This window comes from Lactuca virosa, chromosome 3, assembly GCF_052849685.1.
Source record: "Lactuca virosa cultivar CGN04683 chromosome 3, Lactuca_virosa_CGN04683_v6, whole genome shotgun sequence".
Lineage (NCBI taxonomy): Eukaryota > Viridiplantae > Streptophyta > Magnoliopsida > Asterales > Asteraceae > Lactuca > Lactuca virosa.
The window spans coordinates 290,059,489-290,075,707 of NC_136428.1; the positions used below are offsets into that span (position 1 = coordinate 290,059,489).

The 16,219-nt window shown below is 37.4% G+C and overlaps 1 pseudogene; it reads left to right on the forward strand.

The window, feature by feature from the left end:
- Positions 1-5,377: 5,377 nt before the first annotated feature.
- LOC145164660 (mediator of RNA polymerase II transcription subunit 16 pseudogene) lies at positions 5,378-15,916 on the forward strand (annotated as a pseudogene).
- The last annotated feature ends 303 nt before the right edge of the window (positions 15,917-16,219 follow it).

The window sequence follows — 16,219 nt, forward strand, 5'->3', positions numbered from 1 at the left end:
AGTTAAAAGACAACACCAACCATAGTATTAAAAATCATTACAAATTTACAATGGGTTTGAACAACTTTTAAAAGAAATTACAATGAAAATTGAAATACAACACATGCGAATGCTTCTAAAAGTGATGTGTCCCTAAGTGCCACTTACTCGATGATTCCTGAAAAAGCATGTAAAACGAGCGTCAACTATAAAAATAGTTGTGAGTACTCACAGATTAAAAATAATATAAGTTTCATGAATCGAAATCAAAGTTTTGATAGAGTTTTCCATAAATAAAAATATATTCCAAAAATGAGTAAATAAGTTTGTATAAACAAAGTTTGTTGCCATCGTGAGAAATAAAGTTATGTTGCCCAAATGAGATGCAACGTTCATATCCTCATGGAAATAAAGTCCGTTGCTAAAACGAGTAAACGAGTTTCATTGCTATAACGAGCAATCAAGTTTGTTGCTACAAGGAGCAAACAAATTTATTGTTAAGACAAGTAAATAAGTTTCCAGTAATAAAATTTCGTTGCTATAATGAGAAACAAAGTTCATTGCTATAATTAATAAACAAGTGTGTTGCTATAATAAGTAACAAGTTTGTATGTGTATGAGCAAACAATGAGTTCCCAACCAAGCCTATGACTGATGCCCTATCAAGATCTATGCTTATCGTTCCATAGATTATATGGTATCATGCACTCAAGCAATCGGGCGAGTGAGGAGTTGTCAATTCCTAATAGCGCTATCCACAATGACCATTGGCTCAAAGAGTTAATGGTTGGAGTAAAGTATAAGGGAAGGGACTTAAGACGATAAGTTCTCATGTTCCGTGTTGCATAGACATACATAGCAGAATATAGCAAATTATAGCAAAATATAGCAATCGAGTTTGATACGAATCAATTTAAATACAACGAACAATAAATAGTTTTTCGGACATGCTTTTCCACCCCAAAACATAAAAACCGAAAATAGGGGAGTGCATGAATACTCACAATATGCATTGAGATGATGCAAATGATGCCTTGAGCTAAGTTCCACTTGTACCACTATCGATTCCTACAATAATGGTATTTGCTAGTGAGTCTCTAATCGAAATTTAACACTAGTATACTTACTACTACAATAGAATTATGCCAATATTGTGTCAAAATTTAATATTGATAAGTTACAAACATTTTTCTGTAAAAATTCAATTTCAATGAATCAATTGTTATATAACAATTTAATTGGAAAATTCACATTATTGAAATGCTAATATTTAACATTTTAAGAGGTGTTCCAATGATTTAATATTCAAAACTAAATCAATTTAATTCTAAAATTTCCCAAACTTTGCATTTCAGTTTTAATTGAAGTCAAAGACCGTAAGACAAATTTTCGTGAATTTTTGATTTGTCTAACTATTTTTCACGATTTTAGTTTCTTGAATAACCATAAAATCATGAAAAATACTAAATAGTTAGTAAATATTACTAAACTTCAGATTTTGGTTCTAACTACATTAAAAGGCTTCTACATAAATTTTCATGGATTATAGATATGAATAACCATTTTCCTTATATTTAATTCTCTAAATAGCTAAAAATTCATGAAAAATAGCAATCAGTTAAGAAAATTCCCCAAACTACTTATATTACTGCCATTACACATACTTAAGCTGGGAAAAATATAAAAATGGATTTATAATCTGTTTAACCTAATTTTATGATTTTTGTAAATTTATTCTAATAAAAATGGAGATAAATAGAAAACAGTTTCCAAAATTACCCAAGCTTTTTATAATATTGTTATTAGACATTCTTAAGCTGGGAAAAATAAGAAAATAGATTTATAAACTGTTTAACCCAATTTTATGATTTTTATGCATTTATTCTAATAAAAATGAAGATAAATAGAAAACTGTTTCCAAAATTACCCAAACTTTTTATAATACTGTTATTAGACATTATTAAGCTGGGAAAAATATAAAAATGGATTTATAAACTGTTTAACCCAAATTTATGATTTTTGTGCATTTATTCTAATAAAAATTGAAATAAATAGAAAATTGTTTCCAAAATTACCCAAACTTTTTATATTACTGGTATTAAACATTACTAAGCTGGGAAAAATATAAGAATGTATTTCTAAACTGTGTAACCCAATTTTTTGATTTTTGTGCATTTATTCTAATAAAAATTGAAATAAATAGAAAACATTTTCCAATATTAGACAAACTTTTTGTATTACTGTTATTAAATATTATTAAGCTGGGGAAAATATAAGAATGGATTTCTAAACTGTTTAACCCAATTTTATGATTTTTGTGCATTTATTCTAATAAAAATTGGGTTTAAATGTATTTAATCTTGGGAAAATAGACAAAAAATAGTATACAGAAGAGAAAAATCATCAAACTTTTTATGTATCATCCTAGTGTACTACAAGGTGTTCTCGTAAATGTTCATGAACTTTGGATGAGCAGAACTATTTTTTCTATTTTTAGGCCATTATAAATACAAAAATTGGGGAAAAATAGAAATGAATTATGAAAAATTCTGAAAATATTGTTCTAAGTCTTCCACATAGAGTAGGAGCTGCGAAAATTATTAGGTAGCCATTTTACATTCTCTAAAGAGGTTTTATGATTTATTGGAGCTAAACAAAATGAAAATTCAAAACCATACTAAAAAGTAACAAAAATAGATGAAACTTAATGAGAGGTTATTATTTACCTTAGGGGTCATCCACGAATTTTGCTAGGATTTATAGACCTCCAAAAGTATTTTATATGATTTATGGCCTTGTTTTCTTGTAACAATTTTAGTAAATCAAGGAAATGATAAAAGGTCTTAGTATTTTCCAGAACCTCTTATAATCTTATTGGGATTCTGAGAAATTTTTTTTTGAATAGAAAAGGATTTGTAGATTTTTTTATGAATAAAATTATTTACATGCACTATTAACAATGTACTTTGATCATCAAGCTCTTTAACTTGATGTTCATCACATTTTTCACGGTTTGAAGACCATGCATGGACATATTTTGTTCATAGTGATGTTTTGAAAGGAAAAACTTGAATCCACAAGGTAGATGAACCTTTAAAACTTGTAAAAATCCGTATTTTAGGGTTTGACATAGGTTTTGGTCCTTGGATTTCACCATTAGACAACATCCATGTTATTCTTGGGTGAAACCCTACCACCATCATCATCAAACTCAACATTCATGGATATGTTCATGAATGTTCATAAAGAATGGTGTACAAGAATGAGAAGTGCAAGAAAAACCTTTAAAACAAGAAAGAAAAGTGAAGGAAAATGAAGGATTTTCGGGTTTACCTTTAAGAATACTCCTAGATGATGAACATTTCGAGTTTAAGGAGTGTTTTTGGGTCCTATTCTCTGGAAATTTCATGGTTCATAGAGAGAGGAAAAGAGAAAATGTGTGAGAGTGTGAGAAAGAAATGAGAGAGAGAGAGAGAGGGTTTTAAGAGGCTTTTAAAGCTTTACTTTGAATAAATATGGTCTCCTAATCATTTTTATAAAAATCATCTTTAGTTTTTATAAAAATCATCTTTAGTTTTTACAAGGTTCAATTGTATTTTGTCTTATAAATTAAGGGTAATGTCAATGACTAAATTTTTTTTTTATTTTTCTTGATTGCATTTTCATAATTTTTATTATTATAATATAATATTATAAGGTTCATAATTATTTTTATAAAAACTTTAAGGTTAAAGTTTATAACAATGAGATTTTATGGCTTTTAGGGTTTTTGGTGTTTAATAAATCTTTGGATATCAAAATGAACTGAATCTTTGAGACTTCAAATTATTTTATGGTATTATAACTCTTTTATAGTTATAAATAATGTTTGTAACTTATTTTATCGGTTTACTGGCATTCTATGTAGTGGTTTCGAGATTCACGCGAAAATGCAGAATCAAATATACTAGTCTTAGTTTTCAACTTTGACTTAAGTTTTTATGAGGCTTTGACCTAATTTCTACTACTAGGTCAAGTGCATGATGTATGTATATGATTCATGAAAAGGTGTTCGAGTCAAGGAGCGACCCGAATATGGATAGTCACTACAGTTAAGTAGTTGTAGAATTCACATATCAACGTGAAATCTATATACACTATCCATTGATTCTAATTGTTTCCAAGTTTCTAGTAGGTTATAACTTAGCTTCTAGTTACTAAGTCTAGTATGTGTAGTGCCTATATGTGCAACTAAGTTTAGTCAAATCTGAAACCGACTCGAATTTTGACGGCTGTCACACTTATTCTCGCACAAGCACAATGGCCAGATTTCATTTACTAGGGACCCTTACTTTCCAAATCACGATAGCAAAGGATAGATAGTCGAGGATCCGGAAGAGGATCCAAAAGAACTTACGGAAGAGAATTATGAAATCCCCTTAGACGATGATTTTGCAAATAAATTTCCAAAGGATTCTGACTCAGAGCCAGAAGTGAATAATCTACCCCTAGTGGCTCCAATCCCAAATCCTAACCCTCTTCCGACTTTTCAAGGCCCGATGCCTTCGTGGGCTGAGAACTTGGGTAGGTGGAGCCGGGAGCAGGGTCAACCCTTACCCTACAATGGAGACTGAAGCTTCTACAACCTAAGTGAGGGAGGCTCTGCAGACAGAATTCTTCCCATCTTGGTTCGCCGAGCGGCTCGAAATTTTGAGCTAGGAATGACAGCCTATCAACAAACCGTGGAGGTTGATGCGGACACGAACGCCAATACGGATCGTATTCACAATCTTGAATTTGCTTATGGGAGAGCTATGAGAGACAATGAGGCTCTGCAGCAAGAGCTAGCTGCAACTCGTGCTGAAGTTATAGAACTCCGAGCACGCCAAACAGTGTATGAAAGACGCCTGCTTGATGTGGAGCGTCAGCTGACCAAATTAAGGGTTCATCCGAGTGGTGAACGTCGCCAGTAGGAGATGCTCTACTCATCCTTTTTAATAAATAGATTATACTCTGCTTGCTTTTTTTTTAATCTTTTGGTTATAGTTAAGTCTGCGGATATGATCTAGCGTTATTTTTCATGTTTTTCAGTACGACCACGAAAATTTCATTTTCGGTAGGTCGGTTTGATGTTGATGTTTTTCCAGTAATTTGGTGTATTGTAGACCTGTTTAGGGTCAAGTTTTCCAGACTCTATGTATTCAATATTCCAATATAATCGACATGCATTTTCATACTCTTTGAAAAATAACCACTCAATTTCATATTATCCTGTTGCAAGTTGTACTTGTAGTAGACTTCTATTTCCAGTTCATTACAAGATTCATATTGAACTAAATGTTTTAGTTCAGAGATATCATATTCATGTTCACTCTTGATATCTTATCGTCGTTTCATATTTTAACTTTTATAGTAAAAGATGCCTCCTCGAAGAAACCCAAGGTGTGTCAATGTTAATGAAGCGTCAACACCACCTCCGCCGCCACCTCCTCAATTCGACGCTGCCATGTTTCAGGCGGCAGTCACGGCAGCTGTTGCAACTGCTATGTATAATATAAACACCCCTGATCCAAGTGGATCAGGAGCTGGTGCACATCCCTCTAACCACGGCGAGAATCATGGGCACTCACGAGAGTGTACCTATCAGGATTTCTCGAATGCCAAACCCAGGACCTTTAACGGGAATGGAGGAGTAATGGCGTTAAGACAATGGATTGAGAATACAGAGGCAATTTTTGAAATCTGCACCTGTCCGGAGAGTAGCAAGGTCAAATTTGCTTTTTGTACCTTCGCTGATAGAGCCCTAACATGGTGGAATGGCCATGTTAAATCACTGACCCTGGTAGTGGCTAACTCTATAAGTTGGGAGAACTTGAAGACCATGCTCATGTGGGAGTACTGTCCGCGAGGGGAAATTCAGAAACTTGAGCAAGAGCTCTGGGGTCTTACTATGTTTGGTTCAGACATAACAACCTACACAAATCAATTCTACGACTTAGCGATTCTATATCCAGAAATGGTTGCTCTGGAGAGCAAAAATATCGAGAGGTACATCTGGGGGGCTATCGCTCCAGATTCAGGAAAGTATCATAGCTTCCAAGCCTGTTACCTTTGCTAGTGCCAAAGAACTAGCACAGTCCCTTATTGACCACGGAACCCGTCAAAAATCTGTGGTTGTTGCCCCAGAACAACCCAAGGGAAACAACAACAACAAGAAGAAGAAGAAAGGTTGGAATAAGAGGAAGGGAAAATCTTCTCAGGAACCCTCAAAAAAGCAACAGCTAGTGGCGGTCCATGCTGCTACGGTACCTGCTGCTGTTCCTGCTAACCCACACCAGCTAAGCCTTATGCTGGTAATCTCCCCAAATGCAACAAATGCAATTTTCACCATAACGGAAATTGTCGGGAAATGCAGTGTTGTAACTGCAAAACAAAAGGGCATATTGCCCAATTCTGTAGATCACCACCTCAACCGATTAATCAAGTACCTACCGCTGGAGTAGGTCAAGCATGCTACCAATATGATGATGTGGGGCATTTCAAGAGAAATTGTCCGAAAGCTGGAAATGTCGGTGGAGTTGGGAGGATTCTAGAAATGGGTCACGAAGAAGCGGTGGCAGACCCTGCGGTGGTCATAGGTACGTTTCTTCTCAACAATACTTATGCATGCATTCTATTTGATTGTGGTGCTGAGAAGAGCTTCGTGAGCCATAATTTCAAACACCTGCTAAATCAAAACTCCCAACCACTAAATGAAACTTTCACAATCGAAATGGCTAACGGGAAATCCAAATACACAAACGATATATACATAGGATGTACCCTTACCTTGAATAACTTTTCATTTCAAATAGACCTTATGTCGGTTTCTATCAAAAGTTTCGACATCATAATAGGTATGGATTGGTTATGTTATAACCATGCTGACATCCTATGCTATGAAAGAGCCATTTGCCTGAACTTACCAACTAATGAAACACTTATCATCTACGGCGATAAACCCGGAACGAACCTTCAGATCATTTCTTGCATCAAGGCACAAAAGTACCTTCGCAAAGAGTACTGTGTTTTCTTAGCTCATGTGGTTGAAAAAAAGCAAGAAGTGAAAGACATCGCGAGCATTCCTGAGGTCTGCAACTTTCCCGACATTTTTCCGGATGATCTTCCAGGAGTGCTGTAACGCCCGTGTTTCTAGGCTAGGCATTAATATTGGCATAATGGTCTAGGTTAACCTTTGTAACTCATTTTGAAGAAATGAAAGGGAATTATGTGAATTTTATGTGAATTATGTGTTTTATGCTTAATTATTAGGGTTTAATTAATTAAGAATAAAAATGAGCGTCAAAATTAAATATTAGATAAAGCCGATATCTATTAAGAAACTTGTAGGCGTGACAAGGATTACTGATATATAAAGAATACCGAAATCCGAGTTATAACGAAGAAGTTATGACCTGTCGAAGTTTCGCGACAAAACCGGCACGGGGCCGAAAGTCGTAAAAAGTGAGTTTTTGATAAACTACTTTTTAGCCTTAGTGATCTAAACGAAACTCGTAGTGTTCGTTAAGCCGAGACTAGGTATAAAAAGAACGCCCAAATCTGACTTCGTATGAGGAAGTTATGATTTTTCGAAGTTTCAGCTTAGCAATAGACAGCTAAAAACTCGAATTTTAGATCGAGTGATTTTTAGCCGACACAACCTAAATGAGAATCGAAGGTCTCGTAAATAGTAGCACAACGTTAAAAAGTCTAACGAAAACGGACTTCAGATGAAGAAGTTATGAATTTTTAACGGATTTCCTGTCCCAGTCTGTTAAAATTAATAATTTAAAAATTAATTCAAAATTAGCCGACGAAGTCTAAACGAAAGTTGTAGAGCGTAATTTTACCTACGCGTGCATATAAAGAACGTCAAAAACGGAGCTCGTATGCGAAAGTTATGGATTTTAGAAGTTTTGGCGCGAAAATCGAGAAATTATTTTAAAATCCGAGAAATTTCGCATAGGCCACGTCACCTTCGCTGTATGAGTGCCACGTGTCCGAAATGGATGAGTCACCTCGCATGAATAGTAGCCACATGCTCGCTTCTGATTCGACCGAAGGGAGGCACAACCGAAGCAAGCCGCGTGTCGCTCTTGTTCCGATCTGCTGAGTCACCGAAGCAGCTGAGTTATCCGATCTTTGCTGGTCCAATCCGAGGGTCCCGCGTGTCCGAAGCTCGCACCTGCCACCTGGCCTCGCTCCGCGGCTGCCACCTGGCCTCGCTCCGCGGCTGCCACCTGCTGCCTTCGCATGTGCGACGCGTGTCGCGTCCGAACCCTCGCTGGCACCGCCTCTTCTCGGCCGACTCCGGATCTCCCCTCCTATAAATAGAGGGCATGCGAGATTGCCCGGGTACTTTTGGGAATTTGGCATTTTCACCCCCTTTTTCAATATTTAACCATTTTCTCTTCCCCCGATGCCCCGAGATCATTTCCAACGCCCGGAACACGTCCCGGAGTGCCTGAGAAGCCCGGAAAATTTATTTTTTCGGTTTCGAAGCCCGACCCTCGCAGAGCCCGGTTTCTCAATGAAACTCCCGGTTTTATTAGAAACGATCATTCTAGGCAACAAAGTGTTGCCCGTTTCTCGTTAAATCAAGTGAGTGTGTAGTTACTTTCACCTTACACATATATATGAAGTATTTTCCTTAAAATACGTTCTATGTGTAATTATATTAATTGTTTAATTAAGGTGACTGTTGAATAGATGTTTTATACAAATTTTAAACTGTATATGTATTTTTATCTACAAATATGTTGGATAAAACATGGGTAGATGAATTAGATGATGTGTGATGAAATAAAAGTGATGAGAGGTACCGATGTTTAAGATGATCTAGTCATCTAGCAGAGTATAGACAACAGCCACATACTATTTTAGATAGTCCAGTAGAACGTTAGTAGACTTGTAATCGGTACGTATGTTTGAACTATATGTTCATAAAGTGTTCTTGAACTATATGATCATTAGGTGTTTTTGAACTATGTGTTCATCCGTTAGTTCTTCTTTTTGACACTATTACGTGTCGGGGTACTGGAGCGTACGAGAGTACTTTATCAGTATTTTCCCTATACTATTATTTGGAAGAGCTTTGGAGTCTTTGTTCTTTTATGAAGTGATCGAACGAGCTTCATGAGTAAGTGATATAGATCATGAGTTAAATAGTGGGTGTGTGATGAAAGGTGAGTTGGATAGATGAGATGATCAGTGATATAGATCATGAGTTGAGAGTGAGTGGTGAAATATGAGAAAAGCCCTTACCTAAACGTTGGCGTGAGTGGTGCAATATGAGAAAAGCCCTTACCCAAACGTTGACCCCCGTCATTCAGCAGAGTATGGATGACAACCATGGACTGTTCTAGACGGTCTGTGGAACACTAGCAGGCTCGCAACCTGTAGGTGTTAATGGACTTGAGTGTTCATTCGCTGTACTCTATCCCCTCATGAGTGCCTTTAGGGCATGTATGGCTGGGGAAACCCCTTAGTATGTTCATCAGCTATATGAAAAAAAAACCATTGACATGTATTGCGGGGGGAACTCCCATGGGAAATACCGTCGATAAATAAGAGCTATGGACTTAGCATGTGGAAAACCCATTGACATGTATTGCGGGGGGGGGGGGGGGGGAACTCCCGTGGGAAATATCGTCGATGAATAAGAGCTATGGACTTAGCATATGGAAAACCCATTGACATGTATTGCGGGGGGGGGGGGGGGGGGAACTCCCGTGGGAAATACCGTTGATGAATAAGAGCTATGGACTAGCACGTGGCGACGATGTGACTTCGTGCCTATTTGACATAAATTGATGAAGGAAAGCAATGTTGTCACCTCGGTGTTTATCTTATTTGACATATATTGCAGAGGGAAGCAATGTTGTCACCTTGTTGGTTGCTTTATGTTAGGATGTCTTGTTTGACATAAATTGCTGAGGAAAGCAGTGCTGTCACCTCTTGTGAAAATCCTTAGGCTGGGTCCCTTGTGATAGTTGTTTTAGGGACATAAAGTGAGGATAATGGGAATGGGTAATTAGGGTTTTTTGGTTGATGAGATTAATAAATTTATTGTTGATTGAGAACTTAATAAGTTTATTATTTATTGTGGGTTGAAAACCCTGTATGCTCACTAGGCTCCCAAGCCTGACCCACTCAGTTTAATTGTATCACAGATATCGATACGAAGTTGCTTTACACTGAAAGATTAAAAGAGAAGTAGATCACTAGTGTAAATGAATGTAAGTTTTGTTTATGCTTATGTTTTTGTATTGACAATGACATCCCAATGGTTTAAGTGAATAAAATACATTTCTTCGGAAATGATTTGATAACATATTTATCATGTTTATCTGGGAACAAATTCCGCAACACTTTTAATCAAATGATTACTCTGAAATTATTTTAAAAGCATAAATTAAATCAGTCTTTTCTGGCCGTGAAATCGGGGATGTCACAAGTGCCTCCCGAACGAAAAGTCGAATTCAGAATCGACTTAATCCCTGGGGCTACCCCTGTAGCCAAATCCCTCTATCGTCTTGCACCTTCTGAAATGCATGAATTATCCAGCCAGCTTAACGAACTCCTTAACAAGGGTTTCATAAGACCAAACTTCTCACCCTGGGGAGCACCGGTTTTGTTCGTAAAGAAGAAGGATGGATAATTCCATATGTGCATAGACTACCGCGAGCTGAATAAACTTACCATCAAGAATCGATATCCTTTGCCTCACACTGACGATCTGTTTGACCAACTTCAAGTTGCAAGCTACTTCTCGAAAATAGACTTAAGATTCGGGTATCACCAGTTACGAATTTTTGAGGAGGACATTCCCAAAACCGCGTTCAGAGCTCGTTATGGTCATTACGAGTTTGTAGTGATGCCATTCGGATTGATGAATGCACCTGATGTGTTCATGGACCTAATGAACAGAGTGTGTCGTCCATTCCTAGACAAATTCGTCATAGTCTTCATTGACGACATCCTTATCTACTCAAGAAGCAAATAAGAGCATGGCCAACATCTTCGTCAAGTATTACAAACTCTGAGAACCGAGAAACTTTATGCGAAGTTTTCAAAATGTGAATTTTGGATCCGGAAAGTAGATGTCCTAGGTCACGTGGTTAGTTCAGAAGGAATACACGTGGACCCTTCCAAAATCAAGGGAATTGAGAACTGGTCAGCACCCAAAACACCTACAGAAATCCGACAATTCTTAGGTCTTGTTGGCTACTATCGCAGATTCATCCAAAATTTCCCCCGAATCGCTAAACCGCTTACCACCCTAAAAGAAAAGGGTGTAACTTTTAGTTAAGGAGAGAAGCAAGAAACAGCGTTCCAAACGCTGAAACGAGCTTTGTGCAGTGCACCGATCTTGTCTCTACCCGAAGGGACAGAGGTAGGGGTGGCAATTTATGACACGACACGACAAAAATACACGACACGAAACGAAATTGGGACGAAAATAAAATTTGAATTCGTGTTCGTGTCGTGTTCGTGTTAGTTGTAAAAAACACGATGTTGTTTCGTGTCGTGTTCGTGTTCAAAATTCGACACGAAAATGACACGATTTAGCAGTTCTTTATCGTGTTTGTCGTGTTTATCGTGTTATATTTGATAGAGTATTCATTAAATAAACTAGTTTTTAGTATATGTTATATTTGTCGTGTCGTGTCGTGTTTTTCGTTTTTAATTTGTTTGTTTTCGTATTAGTTAAAAAAACACGACATCGTGTCGTGTCGTGTTCGTATTACAAAAAACTTTGTTGTGTCGTGTCGTGTTAGACAGAAAAACGAAACGATAGCAAGATTTTCCACCCCTAGACAGAGGATTTCGTAGTGTACTGTGATGCTTCTAATCAAGGGCTTGGATGTGTTCTGATGCAAAGAGGAAAGCTCTTATCCTACGCCTCAAGACAGCTTAAGACGCATGAGGTCAACTATACAACATATGACCTTGAACTAGGAGCAATAGTATTTGCTCTGAAGATGTGGAGACATTATTTATATGGCACGAAATGCACAATATTCACGGACCATAAAAGTCTCCAGCATATCTTCAATCAGAAAGAGCTAAACATGGGATAACGAAGGTGGGTGGAGCTATTGAACGATTACGAATGTGAGATTCTTTATCACCCTGGTAAAGCAAACGTAGTAGCCAATGCCCTTAGCAGAAAAGAATACTCGGGACATCGAGTAAAGTCATTGATCATGAAAATCCATTCACGTCTGTCCACACAGATCAAAGAGGCTCAACCTAAGGCCTTAAAACCCGAAAACATGGCAGATGAAACCCCGAGAGGAATGGATAAGAATTTCGAAGTCATGGATGATGGAGTCTATTGTTTCATGAACCGAATATGGACACCAAAGTTTGGTGGTTACAGAGACGTGGTTATGAATGAAGCACACAAAAACCGATAATCCATTCAGCCAGGCTAAGACAAGATGTATCTGGACCTCAAGAAACTATACTAGTGGCCTAACATGAAGGCTGAAATCGCTACCTTTGTAGGCAAGTTCCTTACTTGTGCCAAAGTCAAGGTAGAGTACCAGAAACCTTCAGGTCTTTTCCAACAACCTGAAATCCCTGAATGGAAGTGGGAGCGGATTACAATCGATTTCATAACTAAGTTACCCAAGACATCGAGTGGGTATGATACTATTTGGGTAATCGTCCATAGATTAACCAAATCCGCACACTTTTTACCAATAAAAGAAACCGACAAGATGGAGAAGCTAACAAGAACTTACCTCAAGGAGATTGTTAGACTGCATGGTGTGCCAATATCTATTATTTCAGACCGAGATAGTAGATTCACATCTCGTTTCTAGCAGTCTTTACAAAACTCTCTGGGAACTAGGTTGGACATGAGTACAGCCTACCATCCACAAACTGACGGACAAAGTGAGAGGACGATTCAAACTTTAGAAGACATGTTGCGAGCTTGCGTGATAGACTTTGCAAAGGCATGGGATACTCATTTACCCCTTGTCGAATTTTCTTACAATAACAGTTATCACACTAGCATAAAGGCTGCTCCATTCGAAGCCCTCTAAGGCCGCAAGTACAGATCACCTCTGTGCTGGGCTGAGGTGGGTGACACACAACTAGCTAGAGGTCAAACTCCTGACAGTGCTCTCACTAGTCCGGAAATTATTCGAGAAACTACAGAGAAAATCGTACAAATTCGGGAGCGACTTAAAGCTTCCAGAGATAGACAGAAAAGCTACACTGAACAAAGGAGAAAACCCTTGGCGTTCCAGGTTGGTAATCGCGTCTTGTTAAAGGTCTCACCTTGGAAGGGCATGATACGCTTTGGAAAGCGTGACAAACTGAATCCAAGGTACATAGGACCATTCGAGATTCTTGCCAAAATCGGTCATGTAGCTTACAGACTTCGATTACTCCAAAAACTAAGTAACATTCATCCTACCTTCCAAGTTTCGAACTTGAAAAAGTGTCTATCTGATGAGACTCTTGTGATCCCACTCGAGGAAATCGAGTTAAACGAGAGCCTCAACTTTGTGGAAGAACCCGTAGAGATTCTAGACAGGGAAGTTAAGAAAACCAAACAAAGTCGTATCCCGATAGTGAAGGTTCGCTGAAATGCAAAACGGGGACCTGAATTCACTTGGGAGCGGGAGGATCGAATGCAACAGAAATATCCACATCTTTTTCCCTAGTCTTTCTATAACGTTATAGTCCTAATTTCGTGATGAAATTCTCTCTAACGGGGGGATAATGTAACAACCTGTTGTTTTGACTTTATATAATAGTATATATATATATATATATATATATATATATATATATATATATATATATATATATATATATAATAAAGAGAAAATTTTGTATACTATGTACATTTACATATTAACCCTCAAAATTGAAAAGTTAAACAAACTTGTTTGGGATGAACACAAAAAAATACCCTTTAATGACGCGCAAACCATGACAAACACTGTTTTACGATACGCAAAAGTGTGTGCCCTAAAAATAATGTCAGTTCTTCCAAAATGTGAAGGATTTAGGACGCGCATTTTTGCATGCCCTAAAAATTGTGTCAAAAAAAAACCACAGAGGGCACCTATCTTAAAAGGCGTATCGTGAAATCATGTCGCTTTATATTTTTTTAATGAAACGCGCATCTTCCTCAGCGGGAAAAGGAATTCCCAAAAAAATTAGAAAAATTAAAAACCCCGCCATGGCGATTTAGGGTTTCCGTCTCCATCTCTTGTTCACTTCCATCTCAACTTTCTCTTCCATCTACAATCTCTCTTTCCGGCGATGAAGGTTTCTCATGATTTTTTGTTGTACTTACAAGCCCTAGGTCCTGATGCGTGATGCGTGCGTATGGTGCACCTGATGCGTTCTTTGGATTTTTTAAGCAATAATGATATGGAACAGACGTCCCCTCTTCCACCGATCAAGCTTCAGAATGATTGTTATCCCTCCGCCTTCCCCTGCGAATACGCTCCCACCTCCCATAATGTTAAACTCCTGAAACGACATCCTTCTTCTAATCCTACCGACATTCCGACACCATGAAATTGGATCCCTAGATGCTCTTGTCATCGAAATAGCCAAATCAGAGATTCATCTCATCTTCTTCTTCTTATTCTTATTGCTGGAATCATTTCATTGCTTACGTGATCAACGATCTTTCCTCTGTACCTAAAGAAAAATTGATACCAATCTTTCTCTAAGATTTATTCTCCTTCTTGTAGTTCTAATGCAAATCCACCATTTTGGATTCCAATACATATTGTGATCCCTGAACGATCTACTGAGTCAACCGTATTCAATGTCATAGTAGGTACTCTGTGTAAAATTCTTTTAGTATCTTTAAACTATTCCTTGTGGTATATCTTTATTCTAAGTCATGAATTTTTTATGATTGAATAACTATGCCAGATTCTCCACGTGATTCAGTTCAATTTATTGAATGGTCACCTTCATGGGAGAATAACTATCTGGACTCAGCCTTCTAATGTAAGCTTTGCCTGCTTTACTTCTAGTATCTTCTTTCACTGTTTGTATACATCTTACCTCCTTCTTACCTTATTCTTTTGGGATTTTTTGTTTTTGTATGCAAGTAAGACTATTGTTTTAATGTTAGTTTTCCTTCACTGGAAAAAGTATTTGTAGAAAGTGACTCCTGGATTTGGGAATGGATTTCAAGCTACTCCAAACACTAGCACCACCAATGGGATCCCTCCTTCACTTACTCCACCTTCTTGGGATGGTTTTGCTTCATTGGATTCTTATTTGTTTAGCTGCCAGGAATACTTTGATTCAGAAAGTAAAAAAGGGAAGAAAATTACAGAACAAGATTATGACATGGTTGCCCTTCATTGTTCTCCCGTTTCAAATTTTTCTGCATATGTGAGTCCTAAAGCTTCAGCGCAATTAGCAGCAACAACTACATGGTGTTCTGGAGTTACTACAGTTGCCTTTGACCCTACCTGTGGTGGCTCTGTCATTGCTATTGTAATTGTTGAAGGCACTTAACCTTTCAACCTTCCAACCTTCTCCATTTGTGAAACATACATTTACTTGTTAACTGTTGACATTGTTTATGTAGGTCAATATATGTCTCCTTATGACCCAGATGAAGGTCCTTTAATTACTGGATGGAGAGTTTAAAGATGGGAATCCTCTTTAGAGCCTGTTGTTCTACATCCGATATTTGGGAATCCTACATCAACTTTTGGTGGAAAACCTCCTATGCAGATAGTTTGAGTCACAAAAGTGAACTGATTACTTTAAAAACAATCCAACACCTACACCAGGATCGACTTTTGAGGGTATAAACATGTCAAATTCTGACATAGAGAAGGCAAAAAGGGTTGTTTTTGATCCTTTTGATTTGCCAAGTGATGTTTTTGATCCTTGTAATCCAAAAAAACTTTAGGCCTAAAACATTAGCTAGTGCAGGGCAGTTTTGTCATTTCAAGAACATGTGTTGATGTTGTGGTTGTTATGTTGTTACTCAGTTTCACTGAACAATGTGATTGCGGTTCTGGATGCGAATTTTTATTCTCTTCCTTCCACTCAGAACAGACAACAATATGGCCCTGTATGTTTGTTTACGCTATTTCTCTAATTTATGGATGGTTCTTTTTCTGTTGGATTTACTTAAAAAATAAAAAAAAATGCAGGGATTAGACAGGATAAAATGCAGGCTATTAGAAGGAACAAATGCTCAAGAGGTGAG